The sequence below is a fragment of the Lycium barbarum genome, chromosome 4 (genome assembly GCF_019175385.1).
Source record: "Lycium barbarum isolate Lr01 chromosome 4, ASM1917538v2, whole genome shotgun sequence".
NCBI lineage: Eukaryota > Viridiplantae > Streptophyta > Magnoliopsida > Solanales > Solanaceae > Lycium > Lycium barbarum.
Genome location: NC_083340.1, coordinates 30,287,420 through 30,303,249, shown reverse-complemented (window position 1 = coordinate 30,303,249; position 15,830 = coordinate 30,287,420). Strand labels below are relative to the sequence as shown.

General features: G+C 36.8%; 2 long non-coding RNA genes across 2 annotated transcripts; one reads left to right on the top strand and one right to left on the bottom strand.

Annotated features, from left to right (window-relative positions):
- Positions 1–970: 970 nt before the first annotated feature.
- Positions 971–5,804, bottom strand: LOC132635769 (uncharacterized). The gene is made up of 2 exons (XR_009580736.1): positions 5,417–5,804; positions 971–1,708 (listed from the first exon to the last, which is right to left on the bottom strand). It is a non-coding gene; the product is annotated as an uncharacterized LOC132635769 (long non-coding RNA).
- A 6,459-nt stretch (positions 5,805–12,263) lies between these two features.
- Positions 12,264–15,032, top strand: LOC132638336 (uncharacterized). Its single transcript, XR_009581680.1, has 3 exons — positions 12,264–12,581; positions 13,363–13,413; positions 14,514–15,032. It is a non-coding gene; the product is annotated as an uncharacterized LOC132638336 (long non-coding RNA).
- Positions 15,033–15,830: the final 798 nt, after the last annotated feature.

Sequence of the window (15,830 nt, the reverse complement as noted above, 5' to 3'; positions counted from 1 at the left end):
GAAACTCAAATGAATGAAAAAAGCCAACGGCAAAACTTTAATCTGAAGATTAGCCACGACAACGGCGCTAGGCTTCCCTTTTTACTCAACTCTTTTTACGAACTAGTAGGAGTGATTTGGTATTTAAACCCAAGAAATGTCTTTTCCACTTCCTATGCGGGATAAATTTCCCTCGTAAAAGGAATATTTCCATTTTCCTTCCCATTTCCCATTCACACCACATTTACAAAACTCAACAATTCTTACTTACCAATTCTATCACACCTAGTGTAATTTGTTGAAAGATATAGAAAGCTAGGCTTGCAACTAAATACGGTGACTCTAGGATATATTTGAAAGGCATCCAATTTCATATTTCATATTCTTTCTCAGCTCCTCAAATGGGCATTGGGTAGTATCCAAGCTTACAGGGATTAATGTGTGGACTTGTGATTGGAGTTGTATTTCTGAGCAAATTTTTCAGTTTAAGTCCCAAGTTACATGTATCACTGTGAACTGGAGTAAACAACTTCTTAATTGGATAAAAATCAACACCAATGGTAGCAGGAATGATGAAGGCCTTTCAGGTATGTGCAGAAGCCAAAGCTGCGTTACTTGGGGTGTGATGGTTTATTGGCAATGGATACAATCAGTTTATTCTAGAACGTGAGTCGCTTTTGTTGAAGATCACGAGTATTCACCATTATTTTTAAGTACAGAATGTGAGAAGACGAGTATAGAATTAGAGAAGAAGAGAGGGAAATTAACCCTAGGTTCAAATCAATTTGGGAATAAATTTGGTACTGATGGTCGTTTGGTTAAGGAACTCAGTCGTTTAGATGGAGGACAAATGGGATAAATTTTGGGCCAAGTACAAAATCAGCATCTAAAGTCATTGGGCCAAAATTACTCAACATTGACAAAAGGCCCAATTCCTCACATTCTCAAGTGCACGAGTTCAGTTCAAGAATGAATACATCATGAATATGTGTTGGATAAATCTCAACCCTTAGATCAATCTTGTGTACAATTGTATAGTACAAAATAGTATATTGCAAAATAGAATATTCTGAATTTAGGAACCAATAGAAATTCACCAAGTATTTGACTAGGAAAATTAGCAAGTGTATAGGTTTGTTATTTTCATTACATTGTTTGTATAAATACATGTACAGAAATCAATGAAGATCCTCCGAAAATTTTCCAATCTTGTTTTCTTCATTCCTTGGTTTTTAACATGGTATCAGAGCAAGATCGAAATATTAGAATCTGGTTTCCTTTGTTCTTCATTTTTCTATTTCTTTTTCTTTTTGATCTTGTCTTTTCAGTTTGGTTGATACCTCTGAATCATCCCCTGCTTCTGCTGCTGTTTCTACACCTATAGACAACAACAGTCCATATTTCCTTCACCCTTTAGACTCACCAGGAATGTCCTTGGTGAATTTCATGTTTGAAGGGAAAGGATATGAAGGGTGGAAGAGGACTGTACTTATTGCACTATCAGCCAAGAACAAAGTTGGCTTTATTGATGGCAGCAACAAGTCTCTTGATGCCACTAGTGCTAATTTTAAGCTTTGGAATAGATGTAATGAAATGGTAAGCCTCATGGCTATTGAACTCCCTGTCTAAAGACATACCAGACAGTGTCATTTACTCTAAATCTGCAGAGGACCTTTGGAGTGACCTTGAAGATAGGTTTGGTCAGCCAAATGGTGCTAAATTTTACCACCTACAAAAAGAAATGAGTGATTTAACACAAGGACCAAACAATGTTACTACTTACTACACTAAAATAAAAGCATTCTGAGGGTGAACTTGATACTTTATATGCTAAGACTATGTACTCTTGTGCTTGTCAGTGTGGCGGTAAGGAAAAAATTATGAAATCTATCCAGGATAAAAGGCTCATTCAGTTCCTTATGGGACTAAATGACACTTATGCAGCTATAAAGAGCAACATTATTATGATGAATCCCCTTCCCTCTTGTACAATATGAGAAATAGAGGGAGGTGTCAATCCATTCTAATTTCTTTAATGAATCATCTTCTTTCATGGTTGCTGGTAATAATCCAGGTGGACAAAACCCAGGACCTAAGCCTAATAACTCTGAGTTTAAGGGAAGAAAAAACAACTTAACATGTTCTTACTGCAAGAAAGTAGGTCATTCAGTTGATAGGTGCTACAAGGTGATTGGTTTCCCAGCTGATTTTAAGTTTACAAAGACTAGAGGCTACCAAAGAAATGCTAAAAGTAATTTTGCTCAGCCTCGCACAGAGGGAAGTTACTCTAACTATCTTAATGGTTAGAACTTGAACCAGTTGATCCAAGAACAGTTCACTCAGCTGATCCAGTTGCTCAATCAGGCTAAGGGAAATCAACCAATGACTTCTGACTTCAACCTTTGATGCTAATGCTAATGGTTGCCTTACTGGTAATGACTTGACTAAATCCATTTTTTATTAAATTTCTATCAACTTTAAACCTTAGATTCTGCTACTCAACATATGTGTTTTGATTCTAAAATTCCCACTAATCATAGAGCTTTGTCTGTTCCTACTAATGTCAATCTTCCAAATGGTTTCAAAGTCAAAGCTACTCATGCAAGAAGTGTCTATTTATTTCATGAGCTTATTCATAATGTTCTCTATGTACCTTCTTTCAGACTTAACTTCTTATCTAGTCATAAAATGTGTTCTCAATTACAATGTCTAATCACTTTTTCCTACACACAATGTGTTTTGCAGGCCCCTTCAGTGAAGAGGCCTCTGGTACTTGGTCAAGCTAGTCATGGTCTCTATCACCTGTTTTCTTCCAGCTTTCAACCTAAGAGTCTTCTCAAGACCAATGAAGTTTCATTTTCAGTTTCTAATTTTCCTAGTTTTTCTAGTTGTATTTCAGCACCTGTTTCAATTTCAATAAAAAAAATCTGATGTTAAGCTATGGCATGTAAGGTTTGGGCATATGCCTTTTTCATCAATGAAGAATTTGAGTTCTTTTCTTTACAAGTCTATTTCTGATTGCAAATATGATATTTGTCCCCTTGCTAAACAATCCCTATTACCTTTTCTCCAAAGCAATATAAAGAGCAGGAGCATATTTGAGTTGATCCACATAGATACTTGGGGGCCTTATAACAAAATAACCTATAATTGATATAAATACTTCCTAACCATTGTAGATGATTTCAATAGAGCTACATGGACCTATCTCTTAAGTACTAAAGGAAATGCTTACACTATGCTCAATCAATTTCTAAGTATGGTAGAAAGGCAATTTAACACTAAAGTCAAGCAATTAAGGCCAAATAATGCATTGGATTTGGGAAAAGGGACAATTGCCTCCGAATTTCTTTCTTCTCAGGGTATACTACACCAAACTTCTTGTATTTCAACCGCACAACAAAATGACATTGTAGAAAGAAAACATAGACATTATTAGAAACCTCAAGGGCTTTGTTGTTTCAATCACAATTACCTATAATATATAGGGGAGAATGTCTTCTAACTGCCACTTTCTTGATTAATAGATATCCTTCCAGAGTTCTAAAAGGCAAAACACCTTATGAGGTCATTTTTAGACATCCACCTGATTACGAATATTTAAGATGTTTTGGTTGTCTTTGTTATGTTTCTACCTTGTCACAGAATAGGTCAAAATTTGCCCCTAGAGCCATAGCTTGTGCTTTTATTAGTTATCCTTATGGTTAAAAAGGTTACAAGGTCCTAGATATTAAGACTAGAATTTTTTTTGTTTCTAGAGATGTCATTTTCCATGAGGAAACTTATCCTTTCAAATCATCATCAGTTTCCACTTCCAGTCACTCACCTATCTTTTCTTCTTCACCTTCTCCTATCTCTTCTACAAATTCTATATCAAAGGTTGTGATGAACAATAATGACACTAACTATCCTTCACCACCTTCATCTCCTCCTCTAGTTGAACCTGATCATCCACCACCTGAGCCTATCATAGAAAATGAACTAAATATTCCTCTACAAAACCCCACTCCTGCTGATCCTCCTAGAAGAACCACTAGAACACACAAAGAACCTTCATATCTCTATGATTATATTTGCAATAGTGTTCACCTAAAGATCTTGATTCTTGTTTTTCTTCTCCTGTTTCACCCATTATTTACCCTTTTGCTGCTCTTTCCTTTGACAATCAGTTAGTGTTCAATTCCATTTCTCACATAGTAGAGCCTACTAGTTTTAGTCAAGCTTCATTACATCCAGGGTGGCAACAGGCTATGTCAAAGGAGATTAAAGCATTGGAATTGAATCAGACCTGGGAAGTTGTTAAGTTGCCTAAAGGATAAAAAACTTTACCTTGTAAGTGGGTTTACAAGGTAAAACACAAGTCAGATGGGAGCATTGAAAGATTGAAGGCTAGACTGGTGGTTAGGGGAGATATTTAGAGAGAAGGTATTGATTTCACAGAAACCTTCTCTCCAGTTGTTAAGATGACAACTATCAGGGCAATTTTGGCTATTGGAGTAAAGAAACAATGGGATATGTTTCAGTTGGATGTTTACAATGCATTCTTGCATGGAGATCTCAATGAGGAAGTTTACAGGAGATTTCCAGCAGGAATGGTTTCACCTAGTCCTAATCATGTCTTCAAGCTAAAGACGTCCTTATATGGACTTAGGCAAGCCTCAAGGCAGTGATATGCCAAACTTGCAGCAGCTTGGGTGTTTAAAGGATTTGTTGCCTCTTTAAATGACTACTCAATGTTAATTAAAAAGACAGGTGATCTTATTGCCATTGTGGCAGTCTATGTGGATGATATAATTCTAACAGGAAATGACAATTCAAGTATGTAACATCTAAAGCAATTCCTTGATGCAGATTTTAAGGTCAAGGATCTTGGACATTTACACTATTTTCTTGGGATTGAGATGATTAGAGAGAACCATGGACTTATTCTTACTCAAAGAAAATTCACTTTGGAATTACTCTCAGAGATTGATGTTTCACATTTGTCATTGGTTTCCTCTCCTTTAGATCCTTCTAAAAAACTATCAACTGATTCTGGGGGTTTGATTAATGATTCTACAATTTATCGAAGTCTTGTGGGTAAACTCAATTATCTATCACACACGAGACCTGATTTGTCCTATGCAGTGCAACACCTAAGTCAGTTCATGCAACACCCTCGGATGCCACATTTTACTGCAGCTTTGAGAGTAATTCGTTACTTATGCAATGATCCAGGACAAGGCATATTTTTGTCATCTAATCCTTCTTTTTCTATCCAAGCTTTTTGCGATGCAAATTGGGGTGCTTGTGTTGATTCTAGGCGTTCAATTAGTGGATTTTATATCACTTTTGGAGCTTCTCCTCTTTCATGGAAATATAAGAAGCAAATTTCTATATCTCTATCCTCAGCTGAAGCTGAGTATCGTTCTGTGAGGACGGTAGTGGCAGAGCTTACCTGGCTTAAACGATTGTTGAATGATTTTGGCTGTCCTCCGACGCTTCCAATTCCGGTGTTTTCAGAAGTTTTCCAAGAACGTACTAAGCACGTGGAACTGGATTACCATTTTGTTTGTCAGCAGTACCTAGCCGGATTAATTTCGCTTTCCTTTGTGCCGGCATCTTCTCAATTAGCCGATCTCTTCACTAAACCCCTCTCTTTGCTTATCTCATCAACTCTTGCTTGGCAAGTTGGGTGTTCGTTCCCTCCCCTCCAACTTCAGGGGGGGGGGGGTGTTGAAGATCACGAGTGTTCACCATTATCTTCTAGTACAGAATTGGAGAAGAAGAGAGGGAAAACCCTAGGTTCAAATCAATTTGGGGAAAAATTTGGTACTGATGGTCGTTTGGTTAAGGAACTTAGTAGTTTAGATGGAGGACAATATAATGGGATGAATTTTGGGCCAAGTACAAAATCTGCATTTAAAGTCATTGGGCCAGAATTACCCAACATTGACAAAAGGCCCAATTCCTCACATTCTCAAGTGCACGAGTTCAGCACGAGAATGAATACAACATGAATATGTGTTGGATAAATGTCAACCTTTGGATCAATTTTGTGTACAGCTGTATAGTACAAAATAATATAGTACAAAAATAGAATATTTTGAACGGCGAAGGCTCAAATATGTCCCTAACCTTTGTGAAATTGCACACATATACCTGTTGTTAAAAGCTTGGCTCGAGTATGCCCCCAACGTTTTTTTTGCACCAAATCTGCCCTTATACTAACGGTGCCCACTTGAACTCGGGTTCTCCTATTTTTTTGACCCGTACCCGATGCTCCGCCCGAACCCAACAAATTAATACCCATTCTCAGTATCATTCAATCTCATTTCACTCTCTCTTCTTCACCTCTTCTTCAATGGAGACCGACCCATTTCACTAAAAAATTAGGGTCGTCGTATTAGCTAAGGTCTGAGTTGCTGTTTGATCGGAGAAGGGTCGTCGTTGCTGTTTTCCGGTCGTATTAGCTAAGGTCTGAGTTTTTGTTTCATCTATTTATCATTTTGTATGCTAGTTAGGGTTTTTCTGAACTGCTTGTGTGTGGGTTAAGTTAGGGTTTTATATAGTAAGAGAGATTCCAATATTTTATTGTGTTTTTAGGCATCTATTTCTGATTTAAATATGCCCGTTAGTGTTTTTTTCTAGTGTTTGTGTGTGGGTTCAGTTAGGGTTTTATGTAGTAATTGAGATTCGAGTATTTTATTCTTGTTTATAGTTGTTTGTGTACGTTTAAAGTTGATTTTTTTAGATTGTTGTGGTTCATAATCAAGTAAAGTATTCCTCTTTTAGCTGTTTGTGTACCTTTATATACTAAAGAACAAATATTTGGTCATTAAAGGTGTGTTTTTTTAGCTGTTGTGGTCCTTTAAAGGTGTTGATGTTTTGGTAGTTGGGAACACTTTGTCTGGTTTTGATGTTTTATGGCTTTATTTACTGATGTGGTCCCCCATTTGTGTCCGCTTTTTCTATTGTTTTCATGTGTTGTCCGTGAAGATGATTGAGAAAGTGCATCTGGTCTTCCACTATGGGGGTAATTAGGTCTTTTCACATGACATAGTCTATAATAGGAAGTTGATGCACACTTTGGCTGGTTGTGAAGCTTGTATGATTACTTATAAATCTGTTTGTGAAGTATTTACAAAACATTGTGGGTTTGGAGTTGTTAAGCATCTTCTAGTGACTGGCCCCTCCGAGAGGCATTACTTGGTTACTTCTGATGAGGGTATAAGGACTCTACAATGCTTATTCTCTAAAGAATTCAAGGATATTAACTTCTTTGCTGTTGATGCATCTGAACTAAAGGTTTTTGCTCGAAATATCACTCACCACACAGAAACCTTTTCCATAGACTTTGATGTAGCCTCTGAATGTGATGAAGAAAAATCAGATGATTCTTCTGAATCTGATTCTGCAGATAATGAAGTGTCAGTGAAAGAAAAAAAGAAGGTTGTAATTGATAAGTTGGAACAGTTTCAAGAGTTAGAGATAGGTATAACTTTCAAGGATGTTTATGAAGCTAGATCTGCAGTTAACTTTTATGCATTGGTCAATAAGAGAGGGCTGGTTTAAAAAAAAAACAGATAGAACTAGGGCTAGTTACAAATGTCAGGAGGGTTGCCCTTTTAGGTTGTATATCTCAACAGATAACAAAAAGAATAGTACTTGCTTGAGCATCAAGACCTTTATTGATAAACACACATGTCAACCAGCTTTCAAGAATCCTAGGGCTGATCAGAATACTTTAGCTCAGTTGTTTAAGAAAAAGGTTCAATGCAATCCTAAGTACAAGGTGAAAGACTTGAGAGGGGAGTTGGAGAATAATTTTGATTTAAATGTGACTAAGGCTAAGCTCAAAAGGGCCAAACTGTTAGCTCTTCAGAAGTTAGAGGGCAGTTTTGTTGATGATTACAAGAAACTTGAGGCTTATGGGCAAGAAGTTAGACAATTTAATCCTGGCACTGATGTTGTGATAAATATATCAAGAAGTGCTCTTGAAGAAGGTAAAATAAATTTTTTGAGGATGTACATATGCTTCAATGCATTAAAGAAGGGTTGGAAAGGTGGGCTGAGACCATTGATAGGAGTTGATGGTACATTTCTGAAGGTTAGATATAAGGGTCAGATGTTAGTGGCCCTTGCTCAAGACTCCATGAACCAATTTTATCCCCTTGCTTGGGCTGTGGTAGACAAAGAAACAACCATGACTTGGACTTGGTTTTTTGAGTGTTTGAAGATGTCTTCGGAATTAAAAGATGGACTAGGGGTGACTTTCATCTCAGATATGCAAAAGGTAACATTTTCATTTTTTTGAGTGTTTTCCTTTTGATTTAGTATCAAATTATTCACTGTGTGTTTCTGTTTTTGTCATAGGGATTGGTTGATGCTGTGAAGAATACATTGCCTAACTCTCACCATAGATACTGTGTGAGACACATTGAGGCCAATTGGCAAAAGAAGTGGAGAAGTGGACAAATGAAGAAGTTGATGTGGCGGTGTGCTTGGAGCACTTATGAAGAAGAGTTTAAAGACCAACTCAAAAAGTTGGGTGAATTATCCAAGGAAGATAATTATTCTGCTGCCAAGGATCTGTTACACTATTCTCCGCAAACTTGGTGTAGAGCATATTTAGACACTAAGTGTAAAAACATGATGGTTGAAAATAATTTCACTGAGTCATTTAATTCATGGATTCTTGAAGCTAGAAGAATGCCAATCATCAAGATGCTGGAGGAAATTAGGACAAAGGTTATGAGGTTGTTGGTTAAAAATGAAGATGGAATGGTGACTTTAGTCCAGAATCTCTGAAGTTGTATGATGACTACAGGGCAATTGCTCACTACTGCAAGGTTGAGTATAATGGTGACTATGGCTACGAAATATCTAAAGGTGAAGATAGGCATATTGTTGATCTTTCACAGAAAAGATGCACATGTAGAGTTTGGCAATTATCTGGAATCCCTTGCCTCCATGCTATCAAAGCTATCCTGTATGACAAGGTATCAAATTAGTGTAATGTAAGTTTTTTTTTTTTTTTTTTGGTTTAGAAGTTTTTTCTAGTTAACTACTTAGTGGTATTTATTTGTTATGAAGGGTGAACCTATGGATGAAATGCACTGGTTCTACAGCAAGGAGGCATATTCCTTGACTTACAAGAACAAGTTGCAACCTGTTAGAGGACAACAGTTCTGGAAGATTACTGAAGCTCAAGCCATGGAACCACCTAATGTTGCCAAGATTGTGGGCAGGCCTAAAGAGAGAAGAAATAGAGAACCTGATGAAGCAAGGAAAAGGAAGGGAGAGTGGAGTCTATCAAGAAGGGGATTGGTTATGACATGCATCAAATGTGGTGGAGAGAACCACAATGCTAGAGGCTGTTTCAAGGTGGTAAGACAGTCTTTTAATTTCTCCATTCAGAATTTATTCATGTAAAATTCTTAAACATTTATCCTTTGTTAACAACAGAAGGTTGATAAAACAAAGCAAAAGGGTGCCTCAAACATTGCATCATCCTTCACACAACCTGAAGCTCAAGACTTTGATGACTGGTTGGAAGATTTCTTCCACACTGATGCTGCAACTGAAGATATGACACAAGACTCTTCTCAAGCCACCACATAACAATCACAAGCCTATGGTCCAGATATTGGCCATGAGGAAGATCCAGTGCTGCGGCCCTTAATTATCTCTGAGTCACAGACAATATTGAAGGCAAGAAAGCTACAAGTGAGGCCACCAACTGGTACAAGAAGAATTCAGTTTATTGAAGGTGCTGATGGAGTGTCAATGCCCACAGACTTGCCATATTCACCAACTAAAACAACTTGGGGAGGCAATGCAACACTTACACCCAGGCAGCTTGAAACTCAAGCAAGAAGAAAGAGGAAGAAGATTGGATCAAAAGGGAATGCAGCTGCTGTACCAGATTCTGTAGTATAACATGTGTTGCAACTTTTTGGACAAATGTTTAATGATGGTTGATGGACAACCTTTAAGCTTATCTTAGCTGCTGTAGCAGATTGTTTTTTTGTGAATTCATTGACACATTTGACATGTCGACTGTTGACATGTGAATGTGAATATGAATTTCAGGTTGAATGTGAATGTGACTGTTACGGTTGACATGTGAATGTGAATGTGATTATGAATATCAGTGGCCAATGTCTTGGTACTTTGAACCTTTATGAATGTATGTTGCCAAGACCGTGTAGATAGGGACATTTATATGGTCAAACCATTAAATAGTTGGTCGGGGGGTTAGATGTTGGCAATTACTCATTTATTTGGTGAAGGTAATAACTCACAATGCACTATAAATCAGTAGGCCTTGCTCAGATTTGTTAACACACCCCACAAAATTCATTTTGTCTATCCCATTCTAGGCAACCCTATCTCCAACAAAAATGACCGACATTCTAGTGATGTTTGACAAAAAATTAACCAAATCGTACGTTGAAAATGACGATTTCATCTTTCCTCCTGATGTTTTCCAATTTCTACCAAGATACAACCGCGAAGCAGTCGTGCTTTACAACGGTGGCGCATACTACATGAAGTACAAGGTTGGCAGATACAAGCACTTATGTAAAGGTTGGAAAAAATTTCTCGACGCTAACGACCTGACAATAGGAATGGTGTTACGTTTTCAAGCTTGCGAAGTTGAAGAGCACATAACCTTCTTTGTTAATGTTGAGACGGAAATCATAGAAATAGAGGATTAGGTCTCCGTATTTCTATTTAAGTAATCGTTTTATTTATGTAATCTCTTTCCGCTTTGAATGTTAGCAACAAAATTTGAAAGATGAAGTAAAGATGCAAGTGTTTTAGACATTGGTATGAATTAAAGATCCTAATTACAATCAGAATTTGCAACAAAACCATAAAGGAACAAGAACATGAAGACACAAAAACACTAGGGATCAAACTTTCATTGCATTCCAAACGTCAAAAGAGTTACAACGAAACCATTGCATAACATTACCTAACATCAAAAACACTTGTAACGAAAACATTACCTAACACTAGCAACGAAACCATTACATCGCATTGCATCTAAATAGCAGAACTCCTAAAGCCACAAACCAAATGTTCCAACCCTTACATTAGATCAATTTTTCAAATCTTCCCTCATAACATGTAACTAAACACAAACCAAACAAAGCAACACAATAATACAACATAAAATTTTATCGACAAATTCCAAACACTTCCGCCAATACAAGAAGCATCAACCACGTCCACTACTTCTTTAAAATCTTCATTATCGATAGAAGAAGCCTCAAGATCATGCACAACGTCCTTAAAAGTCACATTATCAATAGTTGAAGAATTGGCCTCAAGTTCATCAACAATTTCCTTAAAATCATCATTATGAATTGTTGAAGAGTTCGCCTCAAGTTCATCCACAATTTCCTTCAAAGCTTCAAGTTGAAGAAACTCAACTTTATCCTTCAAAAACTTGTTTTCGTTAATAAGCGCATCATTTTCACTCCTCAAAATATTGTTTTCACTAATGAGAGCATCCTTTTCACATTTCAATTTGTTGATCACTTGGATAGCTCTTGTTGAAAATTTATGTCTTCCCATACCCAGTTATCCACAAGATAATGCCTTCGACAAACAGAAAATTAACGGCAAAACAAAAAAAAAAATGAAAATCAATCACAAAACAAATTACACCATGAAAAAGAAAAGAGCTAGCTTACATCGGGCTTATTGTTATATCCTGTATTTTCGTACATCGGAAAGCGTGCGAGTTAAATGATATTAGTAACGGACACGAGGTTATCCCCCAAATTTATAGGTGGTTAAAGTGATGGTACACATGTACCGTAAGGATTTGAGGTTAAACAAATCGAAGAAAATAAGTTTTGTTGAGGTTTGAAAATTTATTTGAATAAAGATAGAAATTATTTTCTCATAAAAACAAAAGGTATCTTTTACCGTTTTGAGAATTAAAATATTCGTACTCTTGATATTAGTTGGAAAAAAATCAGTTTTGATAAAATATATATACACTTCCAAAGTATGGTAAACATTTATTTGCCTAAGTGTTTTATTTTAACGTTGTAAATTTATTATTATTATTTTTCCAAGAATATAAGTTGCTGTCAAATTCTACTTCAAATTATAGTAACCATTTATGAGCATTTCATAAAGTATTAAAATAATATCTAACCACATTAATACTTGCCATGTGGTAGAAAGGACAAAAGAACACTCTCCAATGTCATTAACTTTTGTCATGTGTTTTCACGTGATTATGTCTACAGATATATACAAGGAGTTACCTACCATATTAAGTAATTAATGTAGAAATGAGTTAACCTTGTAGCTAAGTAATAAAAGTGCCCTTTATTTGAGAGTTCACCGCCTCATCAAGGCCATATACGGACAACCTTCCATGAGACATTAAAAACATTTTCTTCAATATTAAGATGGATGTAGCGTTTTTGCTCCAGCTATTGGCAGACAAGATTTCTCTCCTCTTCTTCAAGAGCTTCAAAGCAAGGTGAACTGTACTCTATAATGAAGTAAAATATCGGGGAAGCTTTTACGAAGGTGATCCAAGTATGATCCTTAGTCTGCGACCTTCTACGAGCTCGTATGAGCAATAAAAGGTATGTATTTGTTAAGAACTCACGGGACGGTGATCGGAAGCCGTGAGTTTAAGTCATAGTAATTGTATAAATATGTTATGGGTTGGAGTAGATTGTTTGACTCATACGTGATGAAACAGATTGCTATATATAAAAAAAAATGGTAGAATGTTGGAAAGCATAATGGTTATTAAGTGTTGAAAGACCACTGTTGAACGTAGATAATAATTCTCCTTTACTAGATATATTTAAATGCGTCCAAATCATAATTAAATTGTGAAATGGGAACTACAAAATTTATTGCTGGAAATTGTGGTGGGAGCATTTATAACGCTAACACTTTCTTAATGGAGTCACTTACTTTGACTAAGCTTCACTAGAGCTTTATACGTGGAGAGTAATTATTCAAGATATGTGGTGGTTAGTTAATGAAGCATATCATATTTTTTTAAGTGATAAGTATGCATAGCAGCCAATTCGTTAAAAATATATATGCACAGGACACATGTAGAACACTTAATGCAAAAGGAGGGAACCTAATTAATGAATGGGATCATGCTCCTCAATTAGATAAATTAGGAGGGATATATATACAACATATGCATTGAACGTATATACAACTATGCTATTAAAAAAAAAAAAAAATGAAGAACGTGGGTACATCAATGTTATTAAAATTTTGTTTTGGGTTAGGCGAGTTGTATAAAGAAAATGCTGCTCAAATTTTTGTAGACAAGTATTGGGTTGAGATTAAATTCCTAAAGCCTAATAATTAATATTTGGTAAATGTGACCAATTGTAGATTTTGGAGGAAACGGGACTTGAATTTGGATAGGCGTAAAAGGCAAATAAGGTATGTAAAGCTTTGTTTTTCATTCTCTTGGCATGTCCTAGGTATGATAGGCTTGGATACGAGCCGTGGGGACGACTCTACTCTTAGAAATCTGCACCTAAATTTGCCCTTTTTCATTCAGTAGAATTGAATTGAATATGTCATGAATAGTTGGAAAAATTGCCTAAACATCTAGAACTTGCACAAATAGGACCCGATTACTTTAAAACTCTCATAAGTGATGTTATGAAGTGTAACATACGTAAATTATGTACGCCACCTCATTTGACCCGAGGTGGGCCCACTATTCCCGGATTTTTCTGATTTGTTCCGTTTGACTTATTTTGAAGTAGAATTCAAAGGAAACTCTTGGTTACTCGTCTAACTACTATATGACATTTGTTTGAATTATTTTGATAAGTCCCATAATGTATTTTGAAACATGAAAATGATTTCAGAAAGCTTATTTTGACATATACCATTGTGATATCCGAAAGACATACACTATGATTACTGCTCCGTTTCTGTTATATGGTTTGTCATCTAAGTTATGCTATTGAGTCTCCGTAAATATGCTATATTTTATATTGCATTAGTTTCTCACTACTCCATTCGTGGATGCCTCAATGTTTCCTTCACTGAGCCCGGGCCAGGATATGTTATCACGCGTATTCCACTGCATTGTTCGCCGCGCCTCGATGTGAGGGGGCAGGTATACATGTACATGGGTTGTGGAGTATGATGTGTCATGTACACATATTCTGATATATGATGATATGATATGATATGGCCATCTGATATGTTTGACATGTGCACATTCTGATATGATATGTTACGGAGTTATTCCCTACTCTGGAGTTATGCTGTGTTGTGGCGCCAGTGTCGGGGTGGCGACCACGTTCTGTTTATCCAGTCTCGTAATGGGACCAGATATGACATATGTTATCTGCATGCACTATTTATGCTTTATGATCAGCATTTTGATATTCTGGATATTCCGTTCATTTCCTATACCTTCTGCTTCGGTTATGACTTTGTTCACTATGTTCCGTGCTTTACATATTCAGTACATTTTCCGTACTGACCCCCTTTTTTCGGGGGCTGCGTTTCATGCCACGCAGGTACAGACGATCGATTTGTTGATCCGCCCGCTTAGGATTCTATTCTGCTATCTTGGAGTGCTCCTTTGTCCGGAGCCTATATTTTGGGTACAGACTCTTCTGTTGCACATATGTATGTTATTCAGGGGTATGACGGGGCCCTGTCCCGTCTTATGATCTGTTTGTTGTTCGTAGAGGTCTGCAGACATACATGTGGGTTGTGTATATGTTTTGGGTTGCTATGTTCTATGATAGCCTTATCGGCTTCTGTGCGATATGTCTGTTTGTCTGCGATAATTAGTAAAGCCATTCGACTTCTGTATATGTATATTCTGCTTATATTCTAGTTTGGGTTATAGGGTACGTATGGGTGTCCAGCACGGACACTAGTCGCGGCCTACGGGGTTGGGTCGTGACACTTATGGCACCTGAAAAAGCGTCTATCGGGGTTATTTGGAGTCCACGAAGTCAAATGGAGTGCAACAACTCCACAACCACAAACCCGACCAGTTGACGAGCTCGAATTTTCAGACATTTCAAGAGCAATAATGAGCAAAATCAAACAATAAAGCTAAACTAGTTAAAATATCATTCAATCTAAGAGGAATTTACAACCCTAATTTTTTAGTGAAATGGGTCGGTCTCCATTGAAGAAGAGGTGAAGAAGAGAGAGTGAAATGAGATTGAATGATACTGAGAATGGGTATTAATTTGTTGGGTTCGGGCGGGGCATCGGGTACGGGTCAAAAAAATAGGGGAACCCGAGTTCAAGTGGGCACCGTTAGTATAAGGGCAGATTTGGTGCAAAAAAAAAAACGTTGGGGGCATACTCGAGCCAAGATTTTAACGACGGGTATATGTGTGCAATTTCGCAAAAGTTAGGGGGCATATTTGAGCCTTCGCCGTTCAAAATATTCGATTTTTGTACTATATTATTTTGTACTATACAGCTGTACACAAAATTGATCTAAAGGCTGACATCCGAAAATTTTCCAATCTTGTTTTCTTCATTCATTGATTTCAGCTTTTGGTTATCAATATTTTTAAATGGCATCTTAAGACCTCCTTGGCATATGTCATATGCTATGTGATTAAAATTAGTTACTTTTATTAGAAAGATCATTCAAGTGTAATAAATTAATGAAGCGAAGTATTAATCTTGAATATACATATTGAACATCATTTTGTCCAACAATTTGGAAGCCTTTTTTGTGGTTAAACTTTATACGGTCACCCTCAAATGTGCTAAGGAGTGTTGTGGAAGAGTAGAATAGAAAATTTCAGGTTCAGTCAACAAGCTTGGTGCTTGCTAGTAGGACCCGCAGGAAAATGTAAAAA